This window comes from Jaculus jaculus, chromosome 15 (assembly GCF_020740685.1).
Source record: "Jaculus jaculus isolate mJacJac1 chromosome 15, mJacJac1.mat.Y.cur, whole genome shotgun sequence".
NCBI classification, from domain to species: Eukaryota; Metazoa; Chordata; class Mammalia; order Rodentia; family Dipodidae; genus Jaculus; species Jaculus jaculus.
Genome location: NC_059116.1, coordinates 13756534 through 13773856, shown reverse-complemented (window position 1 = coordinate 13773856; position 17323 = coordinate 13756534). Strand labels below are relative to the sequence as shown.

The 17323-nt window shown below is 46.8% G+C and overlaps 1 protein-coding gene across 3 annotated transcripts in view; it reads right to left on the bottom strand.

Moving 5' to 3' along the window:
• The window catches only part of Socs6 (suppressor of cytokine signaling 6), a 32415-nt gene extending 26914 nt beyond the window's left edge, over positions 1 to 5501 (bottom strand). Inside the window, exons 1-2 of one of the 3 annotated variants that reach the window (XM_045135066.1) lie at positions 5451 to 5501; positions 4246 to 4303 (exon numbers count right to left, since the gene is read on the bottom strand). The gene's annotated coding sequence lies outside the window, so the exon portion shown is untranslated. Of the gene's footprint in view, positions 1 to 3248; positions 3268 to 4245; positions 4319 to 5450 lie in introns of those variants that run through there. The other 2 variants (XM_004654813.2, XM_045135067.1) reach the window with 2 other exon arrangements.
• Positions 5502 to 17323: the final 11822 nt, after the last annotated feature.

Below are 17323 nucleotides of genomic sequence, written 5' to 3'. Positions count from 1 at the left end.
CTTTCAACCATCCACTGTTCTACTGAACCCAAGAACTGGCTCTCTGGAGCCCTTAGTAAATACAGCCTGCTAAGACAATTCTGAAGATTAAGACTATTCCCACATTTATAAAAATCTGACATACGCCAAGCATGGTAGCACATGCCATTAATCCCAGCACTTGTGAGGCAGAGGTAGGAGGATCACTGTGAGTTTGAGGCCAGCCTGGGACTACACAGTAAGTTCCAGGGCAGCCTGGACTAGAGTGAAACCCTACCTCGAACAAAGAAAAGAAAAAAGAAAATTGACATATAATAGCCACACATTCTTCATAAAAGCACTGTGTGTGTGTGTGTGTGTGTGTGTGTGTGTGTGTGTGTGTGTGCGCGCGCCCATGTAGGCCCTCACTGCTCACCTGTGGTAGGGAGCACTCAGCAGTGGCGGCCAGTGATTAGAGAACACTGGGTATCCTCCACTGCTCTTCCTCTTCCAGAAACCCATTCTTTTTTTTTTTGTTTGTTTTTATTTTTATTTATTTATTTGAGAGCAACAGACAGAAGAGGCAGAGAGAAAGAGAGAGGGAGAGAAAATGGGCATGCCAGGGCCTCCAGCTACTGCAAACAAACTCCAGACGCGTGCGCCCCCTTGTGCATCTGGCTAACGTGGGTCCTGGGGAATCGAGCCTCGAACTGGGGTCCTTAGACTGCACAGGCAAGCACTTAACCGCTAAGCCATCTCTCCAGCCCACAGAAACTCATTCTTATATGAGCAGTAGTCACTGATCTAGGAGCTTACTCTTTGTGTGTGCACACGTGTGTCACCTGTCATTGCTCCCCAAATGACTGGGTTGCAGAGGTGTGTGGCCACACGCAGCTGTCTAGTCCTCAGGCCCTCTTCCTTGCACAGGAAGTGCTCTTAAGCACCGAGCCATCTCTCCAGCCAGTAAAGAAATATTGTAAGCACAAGCGTGTACATTAAATGTAATCTAAACTTCTATACAGAAACGCACAAATCTCCAGATGACCAAGCTGGAAAACTTCACGGTGGCATGGTGACTGACACCTGTGGCTGCTGTTCACTGATGCTCTGATCGCCGTTTGCCACCGGAGCATTCAGAGACACCATATATTCCACCTTCTCTTCCTTTTCCTCTCTGCAGCTCAAAAGTTGGCTACTGGGAAAACCCCTCCACAGGTGTCCTGACACAATTTTTAGAACATATTTTAGTGTGGCGGCTGTAAAGAGGAAAAAAAACCAGAGCAAACAGCCAGTCAATGAGCTGCGAGGCAGAGGTTGCCGAGGTCTCACATCGACTGAGAAGGGCGAGCCTCCGCTCCCGGTGCCGCGACTCCTAACACCCACTCTGGCAGCGCGTGCCACCGACCCACACCCATTTGCTTCCCTCTGTCACTTCCATGTCCCTTACCTCTCTGTTCTCATGCCCTTTGCCCACACGTGGCTTCTTTAAGAAAACCCAAGTCTTCCACAGGGGTGCTTCTTTGACTACCATACTGCTACTAGCATTCATGAGGGTCCATGTGCAAAACTGCTTTTATTCATTGTCTGAATTTTTCATCTCAGCTCTCAGAAACTACTATGACTTGACAGATAGAAACCAAATAAAACAGCATTAAAAAAAACAAAAAACAAAAACTACACAATCAAAGTGCTGCAATTGCAGCGTATTTCAGCATCCCCGTGAGAGACTGGCTCCGCCGGCTGTGATGGCGTCTTCCAGGTCTCCAGCCTTTCTAATCCTCAAGACAGTGTTTTCTGCCTCCTTGAGTCTATGTCAGAAAACAGAAGCCGCTGAGGCATTCCGGATAACTGAGGCCTCACTTTCCTAAGTGAGGTAAAGTAACACCAGGGAAATACACGTACAAGCTGGTTTGGCCCGTGAGTCCACTGAGACCCCGGCAATGGCTCCACAGGGAGGGTCCGCTTCGCACGGCTGCCTGGACTCTCTGCTCTCTTCGCCCTCGGTCGCTCAGCTCAGCAGATCAGCGTGGACAGGGAGAGCAAGCAGCACCCCCACCGGGGTACCCAAAGCCCCGCAATAACACCCCACCTTCAACATGACGGAAACTACACACACTGTCCACACACCAGCTCCTTCCTTACTCTGAGGACAAGTTCCCCAGGAAGTGTCCTGTGTGGGGGACACAGAGGGCGAAGACCCAGCACGACCTGCCCTCGTGCAGCCTAGATGAGACCAGACCAGACAGACACACATAAGCGGAACGCTTCCACACAGTGAACAGATGCTGCAAAGGAAACATACCAGTTCTGATTAGGGATGATACAGGAGCCATGGCTACTCAAGAAGGTCCTCTGAGGTGGGGCCCCTGGCTGTAAGACATGACAACCAACCTCTGTCCTTAAAGAACGACGGTGTCAAGGCCTGGGTTGGCAGAAAGCACTGTGGAAGACCGAGGACAGAAAGGACTAAACTATACCTGTGGTCCAAGGCAAGGAGCAAACCTAGGTACACATCTTCGTTTTATTTCAAATAAAATTCATTCATATTTACTGCAGCTCTGTAAGGTGAATTTGGATCCACAGGAGGAATAAGGCTCAGAGGAGATCCAAAGCTCATTCCAGGTCACATAGCTAGTCCGTGGACACTCCTAACGAGTGAGTAAACACTCCTAATTAGTGAGTGGACACCCTTGACATATGCCCCACCCTTGATGTGCAATGTGGAAACAGAAATCTTTTTTTTGAATTTTCGAACATGGAATTCACTCTGTAGTCTGAGGGTGGCCTCGAACTCAAGGCAATCCTCCAACCTCTGCCTCCAAAATGCTGGGATTAAAGGCTAAAGGTGTGTGCCACCAGGCCTGGCTTGAAAACTGAAATCTTAAAGGACTTTACCAAAATATCAACCAGACCAACAGCCACCTATAAAACAATTGTCTCCCAAGTGGAGAATTTTATGTTTGTGTGGTTCCTCAATAAAGACCCTGAAGTCAGTTTAAGGAAGCCAATTCCTTATTCCCGAAGCCTGCACTTGTAAAAGGAGTCATTTTACAAAAGGACTCAGGCACCACAGAAGTAACTGGAAGAAGGCAGAGCAGAGAACAGAGAGCGGAAGAGGGACGCAGCCCTGTGCATCGGCTGTGCTAGGGATAAATGCGCACAGGGTGTCCTGTTCCCCATGATTACGTATCCTTGAGAATGACAGGAGTCACGACTAACTGAGAAATAAGACGTAGCATTTCACTCTTTCCCAGGTTATCTCATGACTTATTTAAATAAGACCACTTTACCTCTATGAGCAAAATGAAAGGTTTCCTCAGTAACATCAAATTTCCGGAAAACAGGCCATGGTGGAGAAAGCTGGTCGGGCTGTCTCTGAGGACTGAGGTGACATGAGACCGTCACAAAGAAGCCCGGTTTCTGTTGTCTGAGTTCTAAAGCAAGACTAAAGAGAAACATGGGAAGGCTAAGAGCTCGGAATGCAGTCAGCGCAGCAGGGCTTTTCCACACCACGCCCAGGGCTGTGGCTGGCGCCCAAATCCAGGCCTTGCCACTCCCTGCAGGTGGCCTAACAAGGGCAGGCATTCAGGTGACACCCTGCGGAAGGCCATGTTTCAGGGATACCTGTCTTCCCCCACAAGGGAGAAAGGGTGAAGTCAAGATACTTGCTACCAGTTCCAAAAGTATTTTAAAGGAGAATAGACAAGCAGAAGTAGCACTTAAAAAGAGACACCAGGCCAGAGAGAGGGCTCCGTGGATAAAACGCCTGCTCTGAAAGCGTGAAGGTCAGCGTTTAGATCCCCAGACCCCACGTACACGCCTTAAGAACTGGACCAAGGAGCTCATGTCTATAATCCCAGGAGGCAGAGACAGGAGAACTAGATGCTCATGGGCCAGCTAATGTGCGCCCCCCAGCAGCAAACCTGAGACCTCTCCTCAAGCAAGGAAGAAAGCGAGGACACACCTGAGGTTGTCCTCTGACCTTGACACGCACGCCCACACCATGGCATGCTCACACACCCACATATTTCTCTCTCTCTCTCACACACACTTTCTAAAAACGAGATGCTGAATGTAGTCCCAGAACAACTAAAAGTACAAGTGAACATCTTGACCACCCAGACCAGCTCCAGAAATTAGAAATTCATAGAATTTAGAAATTCTTCTACAACTCCCCACAACACCCAGAAAACAAATAAATAATTCTACTGTCCAGAAGCCACAGTCCTCCACAACCACAAAGATTAGACAGGGTGGTCGAACCAAAAGGTGAAGAAGGAGACCTACTTTTTTGAAGCAGGGCTGGATCCTGAACCGTCCACGTCCCGCATCCATGCGAGCAGCACTGAGGAGAAAGCAGAATGGGCGTGAGGGAAGCCGGGCAGCTCACTGCACCTCTCCTGGTTTTCACCTGCCAAGCAGCTGGGCACGCCACGCTGGTTTCAAACACCACAGGCTCCTGGCAGCACCGAGCGTGCCACTCGAAATGCACGCAGCCAAGCGAACCCCACGGAATTCAGGCCTCGGTGGTGGGTTAAGTATAAAAATGCCCAGTTTGAAACTATCACCCACTACGGTTGAACACCTCCCACCAGGTTATTTCACCTTGAAGTGGGCAGTTAGCTCACTTTTGTTTGATTACAAGTGTATCTTTATTTCAAGGAACAGGGTGCATTAAAAACGTATATTTTGGGGCGGGGGGTTCGGTTGGTGGTGGTGAGGAGTCTCAAGTCTAACTTCACGTTATTACTGTAAATTAGTACATGCACAGTAGCAGGCTGTCTGCTTGGAACTTCCAAGAAACATTGTGCAGAACCTGAACTTTCTCTCTCTCACACACACACTCAGTCTCTCTCTCTCTCTCTCTGTATTTGTAATATATATGTGTGCATATACACACACACATACTTTCTATGTGTGTGTACTTATATATGTATGCATATACATATATACACACACATACACACAGTTTCTATGTGTGTGCATTTGTAATATATATGTGTGCATATACATATATACACACACATTCACACACAGTTTCTGTGTGTTCTTGTAATATATATGTATGCATACACACACACATACTTTCTATATGTGTGTTTATAATATATATGTATGCATATACATACACACACACACACACACACTTTCTGTTTCTCTCAGTGTGTATTTGTTTTATATATATATATATATATATATATATATATATATATATGCACGCACACACACACATATATACAAACACACACTTATTTATATAAATCCCCCACCGGAAGCGTGAGTTTCACACCCCTCAGCTGCCCTGACTGCAGAAAGAGAGGTGGGGTTCAGTTCAGGAACCCCCAAACCTCGCACCGCAAGCAGAAGCTCCGCGGGCCCACCCCACCACTTTCCGCGCGCGCACACCCGCGCGCGCGCGCGTCCCGAGTTCGAGGCCAGCGCCTGCCCCCGGCGCAGCGCACGCGGGTCCGCGAGGCACGAGGGAGCGTTACCTGGAGCGCGCGTCCCGGAGCAGGCCCGCGCGCGGGGAAGGGGCCGCCCGAGCCGCCCGCCCGGCGCCCGCGCCGCCGCGACCCCGGGCCGCAGGCTGCAGCTCCCGGCGCAGGCCTCGCCGAGCCCCGGCCTGGCGCGCGGGCCGCTCCCGCCCCGGGGGGCCGCGGGCAACAAAGGCCTCGGGCGGCGGCGCAGGCCTCGGCGCTCTCGCGGCCGGGCGGCGGGGCGCCCCCAACCCCGCCCCGGGCGCCGGTCGTCCGGAGACTTCCTCGGCCGCTCCAGCCGCCGCACAGCCCCGAGCTCGCCCGGGCGAGGAGGCGGCGCCGGTGGGGAGGGGGGAGCCTGGCGCCCGGCCGGCGGGAAGCAGCGGAGCGAGCGGCGGCGGCGGGTCCTCCCCTCGCCTCCCCGCCCGCCGGAGCTGAGCGCGCCCGGGCCCCGGCCTCCTCGGTCCACACGCGGCGGCCGCGGCGGCGCTCCTCCCCGGCAACTCCTCCTCTTCCTCCTCCTCCTCCTCCTCCTCCTCCTCCTCCAAGGGCGCGGGGGAACGGGAGCCCCGGGCGGAGCGGGAGGAAGAGGAGGAGGCCCCCCCTCCCCGCGGCTCGAGCCCGGCTGCTCCCCGCACCCCCTGCGCCCCTGCTCGGGGCGCCAACCCCGTCCGATGCCCGCGGGGAGACGGAGGCCCAGCCCGAGCAGGCGCAGCCACAAGTGGGAAAAGCCTTTCCCACACCCCCTCTAGGTGGCTCAGCCTGAGGATGGCTTCGGAAAATCACTCCCGGGCCCTCTTTGGAGCCAGCTACCCTTCGTGCATCCTTGGGAGGGGGAGGGGGACTCGGCAAGACATAGTCTCTCTCTCTCTCTCTCTCTCTCTCTCTCTCCCCCTTTCTCTCTTCTCCTTCTCTCTCCCTCCCTTGTCTTCTCCACCCCTGTTTTAGCCTTTATCTGAACATGCCACTGATGTATGGTAATGGTCCCAGAAAAGTTTGTTAACTCTTGTCCACGACAGTCAACGGGAAATGATGAGTAACTGTTCATATTAATGTATCAAGATTAAGCAGGGAGGTTTAAGTATAGCTACGGTGTAGCTGGGGGATTTTGTTTCTTCAACAGGAGGAACTTAAAAAAAAAAGTACAAAGGAATAAAGCTTCAAGAAAAACAAATACTTAGAAGTTACTCAAATGTACATTTCTACCTCAGTTTTAGCTCAATAGCATTGCACTGGGTTGGGGGTGTTGCTCACTGGTGACGCTTGCTTACATAGCCTACTGGACTGAGGTCCAATTCCCCAGGACCCGTGTAAAGCAAGATGCATCAAGGGGCGCACGAACTGGGAGTGTATTTGTAGTAGCCACAGGCCCTGACACTCCCTTACTCTTTCCGTCTCTTTCCCTCCATAAAAATGTTTTTAAATAATAACAAAGTTTAAACTACTGACCTGAATTCCTACAAGTGTCCACTTTACAATGTTCATCTAAACACAAAATCTGGATTCATAACAGAAAAATGACATCTGTAGAGAGTCCAACAAGCTTTTAAAATATGCAAAGTTTATGTTATTGAGTGTGTATTATTCACCAGGTTAGTGTCATCTTGAATTTATTTACTGAATTTATTAAGGAAATACTATGACCACCACTCCACTGATTTAAATGCACCTCAATCCTCTCCTCCCCCACAGGCTGGCCTCCAACTCAGGATCCTTGTTAGTCATGAGCCACCACACCCAGGTCAACTCAATTCTCAAATGTCTGCTTTCAGTGAGTAACAGAATGCAGACTGAAGTTGCATTGCTAGGGAGATTAATGGTAGTTGCAACTAGTCAATTGCAAGAAGCACACTTCTCAATGCTGTTTTGTTGAAATTGGGACAAAGGTAGTTTGTATGATATTCCAGTGGAAATGTTTATTGCATTCTGTCCATGTCCTGATGAGTTGAGCAAAATTGAATTTAGAAGTAATGGGCTTGTATGTTTGGCAGAGGAAAATACACACCGCCAGCATATGAAAGAGGTAAAATTTTACACTGAAGGAGGTGTGGCTAGGATTCAGTGCCTACTGTAGATACTGTGGCCACTTTAGCTCCAATGGGTTAAGAGATGACCACAATGGAGGATGGGCCAGTTACTGTCCATGGAGACAACAGTAGGAATGTGACTCTTTGGGAAGGAGAAGGCCTAGAGGAATAATGCTAAAGGAGTGTATTGTTCCTCAAGGTAAGCCTTTATCCCTGGAGATCAACAAATCTAGTAGTCGACTTGGTACCAGTTTGCAAACATTAATATGCTGGAAATGGGGTTATGAATTGCACATGGTTATGGGAATGGAGGCAGTCTTGAGTACGGTTGAAGCCCCTGCATGGAAGTCATGGTGGGGGAGCATGGCACGGAGCTATGAAGATGAACCATGGGTTGCAGTGGAGACGCCAGGAGTTTAGAGATGCCTGATCTGCTGGGCAACCACCAAAGGAAGTTGCAGGCTCAGGGTAGATCCACCACAGCTGGAGGGGCAGAGCTGCCCACAGGATTTTCATCACGAGTCCAAGATGCCAGATTTAATGTTTGCCCTCATGGCTTTCTGCCTTGCACTGGTCCAGTCTTTCTTTGCTCTGACTTCTTTTTATGATGGAACGGTTTACTATGAGCCATCGTATGTTGAAAGCATGTAACTTGTGTTTTGATTTTTACAGGGCTCACAGTTAAGAGACTATCTCAAATGGGATTTTTAGATTTTTGAACAGTGTTGAGATGGGTCAAGACTTACGGGGAATTTTAAAGTTGGACCAAGTGTATTTTGCTTTGTGGAATGGCCATGAGTCTCTGGGGCGTGGGGCAGAATATAGTGGGTTGAATGTGTCTGTGATTAAGCCTCCTACTTAATTCCTAGCTAGTGGGCCCTATAGGAGGTGGACCCTTCTGTCACTCGGGGTGGACCTTGAGCATCATTCGTCTAGCCCACTGGGTATGTAGAGCTAGCACATTACTGCCTCACCCCACCGCAGCGACTGTGACAAGGCGCGCTGTCCTGCCTGTCTGCTCTGCCTTGCTTTCCATTCCATGGTGAAGCTTCCTTTTGGAAACCGTAAGCCTGAAATAAATCCTTTCCTTCTATAAGCTGCTTCTGGCCAGGTTTCTTGTTCCAGTAATAAGAAGATAAGTGCCCACCTTTAACTGTGGCCACACACACATGCATTCACATACATATTAGGTGGCCAAATATAAACTTGATAGCAAGCCTTTCACTGTGCAGAAGGGACTTGTGACCCTCAACAACATGGGCTATAGGTTAATGATTGAGACTCTGGTCTCTGAGGATGACAGGACAGGGCATGATTTTTTTTTTTTTACTATTTCATTTATTTATTTGAGAGAAAGAAAGAGGAATATATATGCAGAGAGAGAGAGAATGGGCACACCAGGGCCTCTAGCCACTGAAAATAAACTCCAGACGTAGGCAACACCTTGTGTATCTGGCTTTATGTGGGTTCTAGGGAATCATGCCTGGGTCCTAAGCTATCTCTCCATCCCTGGACATGGTTTTTCTTTTTATTTATTTTTTTTTAATTTTTATTTTATTATTTATTTGAGAGCGACAGACAGAGAGATAGACAGATAGACGGAGAGAGAAAGAATGGGCGCGCCAGGGTTTCCAGCCTCTGCAAACGAACTCCAGATGCATGCGCCCCCTTCTGCATCTGGCTAACGTGGGACCTGGGGAACCAAGCCTCGAACCGGGGTCCTTAGGCTTCACAGGCAAGCGCTTAACCGCTAAGCCATCTCTCCAGCCCTCTTTTTTTAAATAACTGTAAAACCTTAAACTTGCTTCTTAGTTCTAATCTCAATTTCTGCTTTCATAAAAAGGGAGAGATGGTAGATACAAATATTATCTATGCCAATAGTTATAATGATTACAAAATATTCAAAAACCACTTGGGATCTGGTCCACAATGATGATTATTAAGAAGTTGTATACACTTTATTAGTTAGGCACTGCACTAAGCTCTTCTGACTATATTATATTCTTTAATTTTTGTAATAATTCTTTAAGGACAATATTGTCATTATTACATTAGACATGAGAAAACTCAGACTTCCAGAATATATATGTACTTGAAATCACTTTCTCACAAAGCTATTATGGGAAAGACCTGGAATTCAGCAGCCTTAGGTGTCTTTGTTCCAGAATACAATCTCTTAACCACTAAATTAAAATAACAGTGATAACAATATTAGTAATGCTGCAACAACTTAGTGTAGAGATAATAGCATCTAAATATATTATTGACATCTTCATGCTTGGCGAGATTCCAAAGCCTTCTTGACCATAAACATGGATTTGCTTTTTGGCAGTCTACCATCCAGCCCTTCCATCAACAACTCATTATTCCTTTGGGGAACATCTTTGCCCTACCTACAGCTAGAGCAGCCTATATATGTCCATGATACTCCTAATTAGACTGAAGCAAGTCATACCATCATAGGAAGACATGGGAAGGGAAAGAGGATCCACTTTAACTGATTACATTACCAAAGCGATCTTGGTGCCAGATTCCAGGGACCCACTAAAACCAACCTTGTTTTTCTTCATGGTTTCATTCTCCTCCTTCTCCTCTCCTCCTCTTCTTCCTTTTCCTCTTCCTTCTCTTTCTCCTCCTCTTCCTTCTGTTTCTCCTCCCCTTCTCTTTCTGCTCCTCCTCCTTCTCTTTCTGCTCATTCTTTCTCCTCCTCCCTCTTTCTCCTCCTCCTTCTCTTGCTTATCCTCCTTCTCTTTCTCCACCTTCTTCTCTTTCTCCTTCTCCCTTTTTCTCCTCCTCATTTTCCTCCTCCTCCTCATCTTCCTTCTCCTTCTTTTTCTCCTCCTCCTTCTCCTTCTTTCTACTTCTTCTCCTCTTCCTTGTCCTCCAACTTCTTCTCTTTCTCCTTCTTCTTCTTTTTTCCTCTTCCTTCTCCCCTTCTTCTTTCTTCTTTTTTTCTCATCCTTCTTCTAATGAAATAAGGTTTCATGTAGTCCAGGTTAGCCTCAACCTTATGAGGTAGTTGAGAATACCTTTAAATTTTTGGTCCTCCTGCCTCTACCTCCTAAATTCTGAGATTATAGGAATGTACCACTATACCAGGTTTACTTGGTATTAAAATGAAAGTTGGCATTAATAACGGTGTCAGAACACTGATTATAACCAGGTCCTGTACTGGCAAAGTAGTTCCTATGGTCTTTCCAGGATTTGAAAAACTGCAAAGAAGCTTTGACTTGGAGGGAACTTACTGGGTGGTTTCATTCCAGGGAGCAAGCAGGCAGGGTAGGCAGGGCTTTGGGCACTGAATGACTTTTCTAGAGTGTCCACAAGACCACAGGCTTGGGGGGGGGGGGTTCAAAATATTGTCACATAGTTCCAGGAGCAAGAAGTACAATATGGGGCTGAAGAGATGGCTTAGAGGTTAGGGCACTTGCCTGCAAAGCTGAAAGGACCCAGGTTTGATTCCCCAGCACTCACATAAGCCAAATGTACAAGGGGGCACTTCCTGGAGGCTGTTGCACCAGCCGTTCCCCAATGTTCCTCGGCTTATGAGCACATCTCTAATCCCACTGCCTCTGTAGTAAACTCTTTGTCTTCACATGGTCTCCCCTCTGTGCATGCCAGTCCTCTGGGTCCTGTTCCCTGGCTCATAAAGACACCAACCACACTGGACTAAGAGTCCAAACTACCATATAATCTCATCTCAGTTAACTGCTGCTGAAGGCCTCCGTGCCAGCAAGGTCAAAGTCTGAGGTTGTCAGTCTGGGGCTGACAGGAATCTCTTGAGCATTTTCCTCAAGCCATTACAAGCACACTATAAGGAGTTGATGGACAACATTTGAACCACCAAGGGCAGCAGAATAGAGGGCAGGATGAAGGAAGTAAATGGAGCTGGAGTTTGCATATCACCTCAAGAGCCCAGCAAGGGCTTTCACGCAGTGGGTTTCCTGGACTTAGGTCAGAAGGCTGCTCTATGATAGGTCCCGCCCTGTTTTTTTTCAATTTCCTCAAGGCTAGGCTCCTTTTTTTTTTTTGTCACTTCTGAAAAAAGAACGAAATTGAATATTGAGAACCAAGCAGGACTTGAAGTTGAGAGATGTCAGTTCAAGTCATGACTTGACCTTTTTTTCACTTTAGGCAACCCATTTTCTCTTCAGAGAATGAAAATGATGTTGACCGTGTCCATATAATAGGAGGGCTCTTCTGGTGGGCTGGGCTTACAGTCGTGTTGCTGGGATAAAGCACCTGACCAAAATCAGCTAATGGGGGGAGAAGTTTTTTTTTTTTTTTTTTTTTTTTTTTTTTTTTTTTTTTTTGGCTGATAGCCTCAAGAGGAAGTTTTATGAAGGCAGGGAAAGTATGGATGAGCAGAAGCTGGGCATCACCTCTGTCGCAGCAGGTGAACAACAGCAATAACAGAGTTAGCCAAATTCCAGCAAGGGGAAGCTAGCTATAACATCCATAAACCTATCTCCAGAAACACACCTCCTCCTCCCCCTGCAAGGCTCAAATCGCCATAAGCTAGGACCAAGTGTTCAGAACACATGAGTTTCTGGAGGACATCTGCCTGAAACCATGACATGCTGTTACAAGCTGCTGTCCCTTTTTAGCACGTCTATCCATCAGACAGGGCCTGTGGTTGTGAACAACAGAAATTAGTTATCGAAGGGCTGGAGATGTAGCTCAGTTGATAGAATCCTTGGCTAGACTTCACAAAGCTTGGGTTTGGTCCCCAGATAATCCCACTCTGGATTCTAAATTATTTATCCAGCCTACCTTCCTCTTAAAGTGTCAAATAGTGGCGTGGTGGCCAGGTAGGCATTCAAAGCTCCCTGAGGGGTGGACTCTCCCTCCTGTCCCCCCACACACACCCCCGCTCCTCGTACATTCCTCTTGCTGCGTTTGCAAGGTCAGCAGAGTAACTCCACCTCCACGTGGCCCCGCCCTTGTGGCTTCACTCCTGATTTTCTGTCTGCTGGGTGCTTCCTCCCTTTCTCACCTGTGATTATTCCTATCTGTTGAAAATCTTACCTAATACCAGTCAAGGTTTAGATCTGCTGGGAATTTTCTACTCCACCTTGGGCTCAGCCTCTTAGAACATACTTCACAGCGTCCTTGAGTCGCTGTCTTTCTTCTCTCCTGTGAATGCTGATGCTTTACCCTAAGCATCATTACTGCATTGTGTGTATTTGTGCTATGAACTGAACAGTGATTTTTTTTTTCACTGAAAACATACTCAAGAAATATTTGATGAATACATATCCATATTCTATCTCTCTCTCCATCTGTTTTAGAGTATTTCTGGGAGAAATAGACCTTTGAGCCCTTTTATAGATGCATGTCAAGATAGGGGGTGGCTGGTTTGTCCTTTGGGGAGGGAAAAATGACTACTCTGCAGAATGTAATTATTGAGTGGAAATATCTGTGCTATTGTGTTAAACGTCTAGATTCCGCTAGGTTGCTGGAGTTAAAGGAAGGGCATTTATTGCCAGAGCAATGAGTTCTGGGAGTCTTAAGACCTCAGAGGAAGTATGTGTTACTGCTCTGTGAGCAGCCGTTTGTTTACTCGGGAAGGTAAGCATCTTGTTCTTTCATAAAGAGCCCTAGTAACTTTAGTGCAAGTGAGCATAACTTAAGATCAAAGCATCAACTTTGTAAATAATTAAAAGAAACATTTCACTCTTGTCTGCTGGTATTGTTTAAGTGGGAAGTGTGTGTGTTTTGCCCAAAAGCTCATATGCTGAGGACTTGGTCCCCACGTAATGGTGCCACTAAGGTGTGATTGAATCACAAGGGTGCTAGCTTTATCAATGGATTAATCTATTCATGAGTTTATAGTTGAAAAGGCTCATGAAGTGGGGATTAGTTGGAGAAGGTGAAATCCTGGGGTACGTGCCTTCCAGGGGTACATGTTGCATCTTGTCCACAAACTCTATCTCTCTCTTTCTTTATCTCTCTCTCCATGAGGTAAATGACTCTGTCTGTCCTTCCACATGGTTCTTGCCACAGTGTTTTTGCCTTACCACAGCCCAAGAGCAGCAGAGGCAAGTGACCGAAACCTCTGAAAAAAAAGTGTGCCAAAATAAATATTTCCACCTTTGAATTCATTAGCTAAAGTGTCTTACCACAGTGAGAAAGAGAGACTAATGCACCTGCTCTCTGCACTTCTAGGAGTCAGGGACCCTTCTGGCTGCTTGGGTAAGCCTTTGAGTATTTGAGGTAGCCATAGTGATTTAGTGCAAATGCCCATTAGCAAGAAGAGTGGATGGCAGTATTTACTCCTTCCGGAAGCCTGGAAGCCATAACTTATCACAGAATATGATCCACTAATTGAGCAAAGGAGGAAGGTCTCCGTATTCTTCTCCACGAGAGGCAACGAGCCAGAGCTTCCCTGAGCAGCTTACCGCCTGTCAAGAGACTGCTGGCTGAGGGCAACTCCTCCAGAGCCAAGAGTTCTGATAAATCAACTAAATGGAGGAAAGATTGAGGCTGCCTCGTGGTTTCAGAGGTTTCAGTCATTTGGCCAGTTGTTTTAAAGCCTGCGGCATGGCGTACATCAGCGCGAATGCATGCTGTGGAAAAACTCGTCATCTTGCAGGAGACAGACAGAGAAAGAGAGAGAGAGAGAGAGAGAGAGACAGAGGATGGAGGTGTGAGCCCATTCTATGTGTGGTCAGGGAGATGCCGTTCTCACTTCCGAGATTGTATTCTGTGTTTACCCCTGTGTGTATAATTAAACATGGAACAGTTCACTGCAACTATCGAGAATGCTTTGTTCATGTAGAGCCAAAAGGATCCTTTACTTAGGTTCATAAAGGCTCAATAATTATACACTATAAAGCACACGGACAGCAGGTAGGTCAGCAGGAGAAAAGAAAAGAAAAAAATTTACTAACATTCAGGTGCATGGGAGTTGCAAAAGTGTAAAACTCAAAGAATGACCAGGCGATTGAAGGTAAAACTCCCTTCACAGTGGAAAGGGTCTGTAGGCAAGCTTAGAACGGTGAGTGATTTTTTTTAGGAGAAAAATGAGCCTGAAATGTTGACAGCAGGATGGAACAAAGTTCACCTTGGCTCCGGATGTCCTGTCAACATTAGTCTCGTGTGTGTGTGTGTGTGCGTGTTATGCATGGTAGCACTTGTGTGGGCACACGTGTATGCATGTACAGAGGCCAGGTATTGATGTCTGATGGCTTCTCCCCTCACTCTCCACTTTATTTATTTATTTAATATTTTATTACTTATTTATTGAGAGAAAGAGAAAGAGTGAATGCAACAGAGCTTCCAGCTGTTGCAAATGAGCTCCAGAGATGTGCACCTCCTTGTGAATCTGGCCTACATGGGCCTGGGGAATTGAGCCTGTTTGTAAGCAAGTGCATGAACCACTAAGCCATCTTTCTAGCCCCGTTTTATTTATTGAGGCAGGATCTCTCACTTGGATCCAAGGCTTATTGATTTAGCTAGTGTAGCTAGCCATCTTGCCCAGGCCATTCTCTGTCTCTGCCTCCTAAGGACTGGGACTAAAAGTGAGCTAACAAACTACTCACTTTTGGGGTGTTGGAGATTCAAACTCTTGTCTTCACGTTATCCACTGAATCTTCTCCCAAGCCCCAACACTAGTCTTTCTTCCTAGAAGCTCAACTCCAGGGCTGTGCACACCTTTAGGTAGATGGAACTTCAGAGAAGACTCCTGTGTTGCAAGGAAGTCAGGAAAGTCAGAAGCAGGAATGGAGGAGAAAGCAGAAGGCCGGAGAGGCATCAGTGTCTCTTCAGTTTGAAACATCTAGCATACAAAAGGTGTTAGACATTGGAGCAGTGGTTTCTAAGTCCCAAAATCCATGAAAAAGGATAGGCAGACATTCCCCACCTCCCCACCTGCAAAAATAGGGATCGAACCTAGGATCTTACATTCTGGGTAAGTGCTTTAGCACTGAGCCTCATTTCCAAACACCAAGATGTCCACCTAATGTAGACTTATGCTACAATTAAAATAACTTGTACAGCTTTAAAGAGAAGGTGGCAGAGACACAAGGCAAGTCATAAAATGGAAGCCCATTACAGTGTTAAAGAAAATAAGAGCTGTATAGAAGTTAAAGTCATAAAAACAGATTTTACAGAAACTATTGCAACCGGAGAAGAGAGACTTCAGTGTAGAACTGGGCTCAGTTCCAAACACAAGAATAAGTGGGGATTTGTAGCCAAAGAAAGGGTGAGGGAGTCAGTGAAATAAAATTACTAAAAGGAAACACCGGGGGCAGGAGAAACCATGGCTGCATCAAAGTTTAGTGTGGAAAGGTATAATATCTTTTATCATCCATCATGCACATTCCACCTGTCATTTCAGTTTTTGTTTTTTTCTTAAAGTCAGGTTATAAGCTGGTGAGAGGCTTAGTCCAAAAAGTGTCTACAAGCATGAGTATCTGAAGTTTGATTCCTAACACCCATGGAAAAGATAGGTTTTCCAACATGATCCTGCAATCCCCAGCCCTGGGGAGAGAGAGAATGAGAGACAGAAAAATCTCTAGTGTTTGCTGGCTAGCTTGTCTAGTTGAGTTGGTGACTCCTGATTCAGCGGGAGACGGTGTCTCAGTCGAGTGAGGTGGTGGGATTAAGGGGATGGCTCAGCATGTACAGTGTTTGCCATGCAAGCATGGGGACCTGAGTTCGGATCCCCAGTACCCATATGAAAGACATGTATGGGGCTGAAAAGATGGCTCAGCAGTTAAGGCACTTGCCTGCAAGGCCATAGGACCCAGATTCGATTCCCCAGGACCCATGTAAGCCGGATGCACAAGGTGGGTAGTGCATGCATTTGGAGCACATTTGCAGTGGCTTAAGGCCCTGCCACGCCCATTCCCCCCCCCCTCTTTCAAACAAATAAATGATAAAATTTTAAGGACAGGTATGGTGACATGAACCAGTTGTTTCAGCTCTGTGTAGGCAGCTATAGAAAGACCCCTGGGCTCACTGGATGACCAGTCCAGCTGAATTAGTGAGCTCCATGTTGCTTCAAAAAATAAGATGGAGGGCTGGAGAGATGGCTTAGTGGTTTAAGGCACTTGCCTGCAAAGCCAAAGGAGACAGGATCAATTTCCCAGAACCCAGATAAGCCAGAGGCACATGGTAGTACATGCATCTGAGTTAGTCTTCAGTGGTTGGAGGCCCTGGCATGCCCATTCTGTCTCTATCAACTTCTTTGTCTTTCTCATTCTCTCTCTAATAAATAATAAAAACAAAAAATACAAATAAATAAGATGGAGAGGAATTAAGCAAGATTTTTTTTTTTTTTTTTTTTTTTTTTTTTTTTGCTTTTTTTGGTTTTTGAGGTAGGGTCTGACTCTGGCCCAGGCTAACCTGAAATTCACTATGTAGTCTCAGGGTGGCCTCGAACTCACAGCAATCCTCCTACCTCTGCCTCCCGAGTGCTGGGATTAAAGGCGTGCGCCACCACGCCCGGCTGAGCAAGATTTTTGGTTGTTAATCTTTGTCCAACGCACACATACACACAGACAGACACACATCCCTGTGCATGCATATGCAACCACACATATATGAACGTGTGTACACACATGTGTGCATGCACACCAAACACATACACATAAGGCAAAAAAGACAAGTTAATACCAAAATGCCTAAAATATTTATTTAATCAAAGTTTTACTTTGCTTTAGGGCCATCAGAAATACGCAAAGGAACACTGTTAGGTGTGTAACCAAGGAGGATGGACAGATGAGAAAAGAAGTGTGAGTGGGAGGAAGTAAGGGACCGACATGAATAGCAGACTGAGATAGGAGAAACCCAACGACACCTGTTTTATGTTTTTAAGATTTTTCATAGATTCTCTGTGCAGAATTTCTCCCTAAC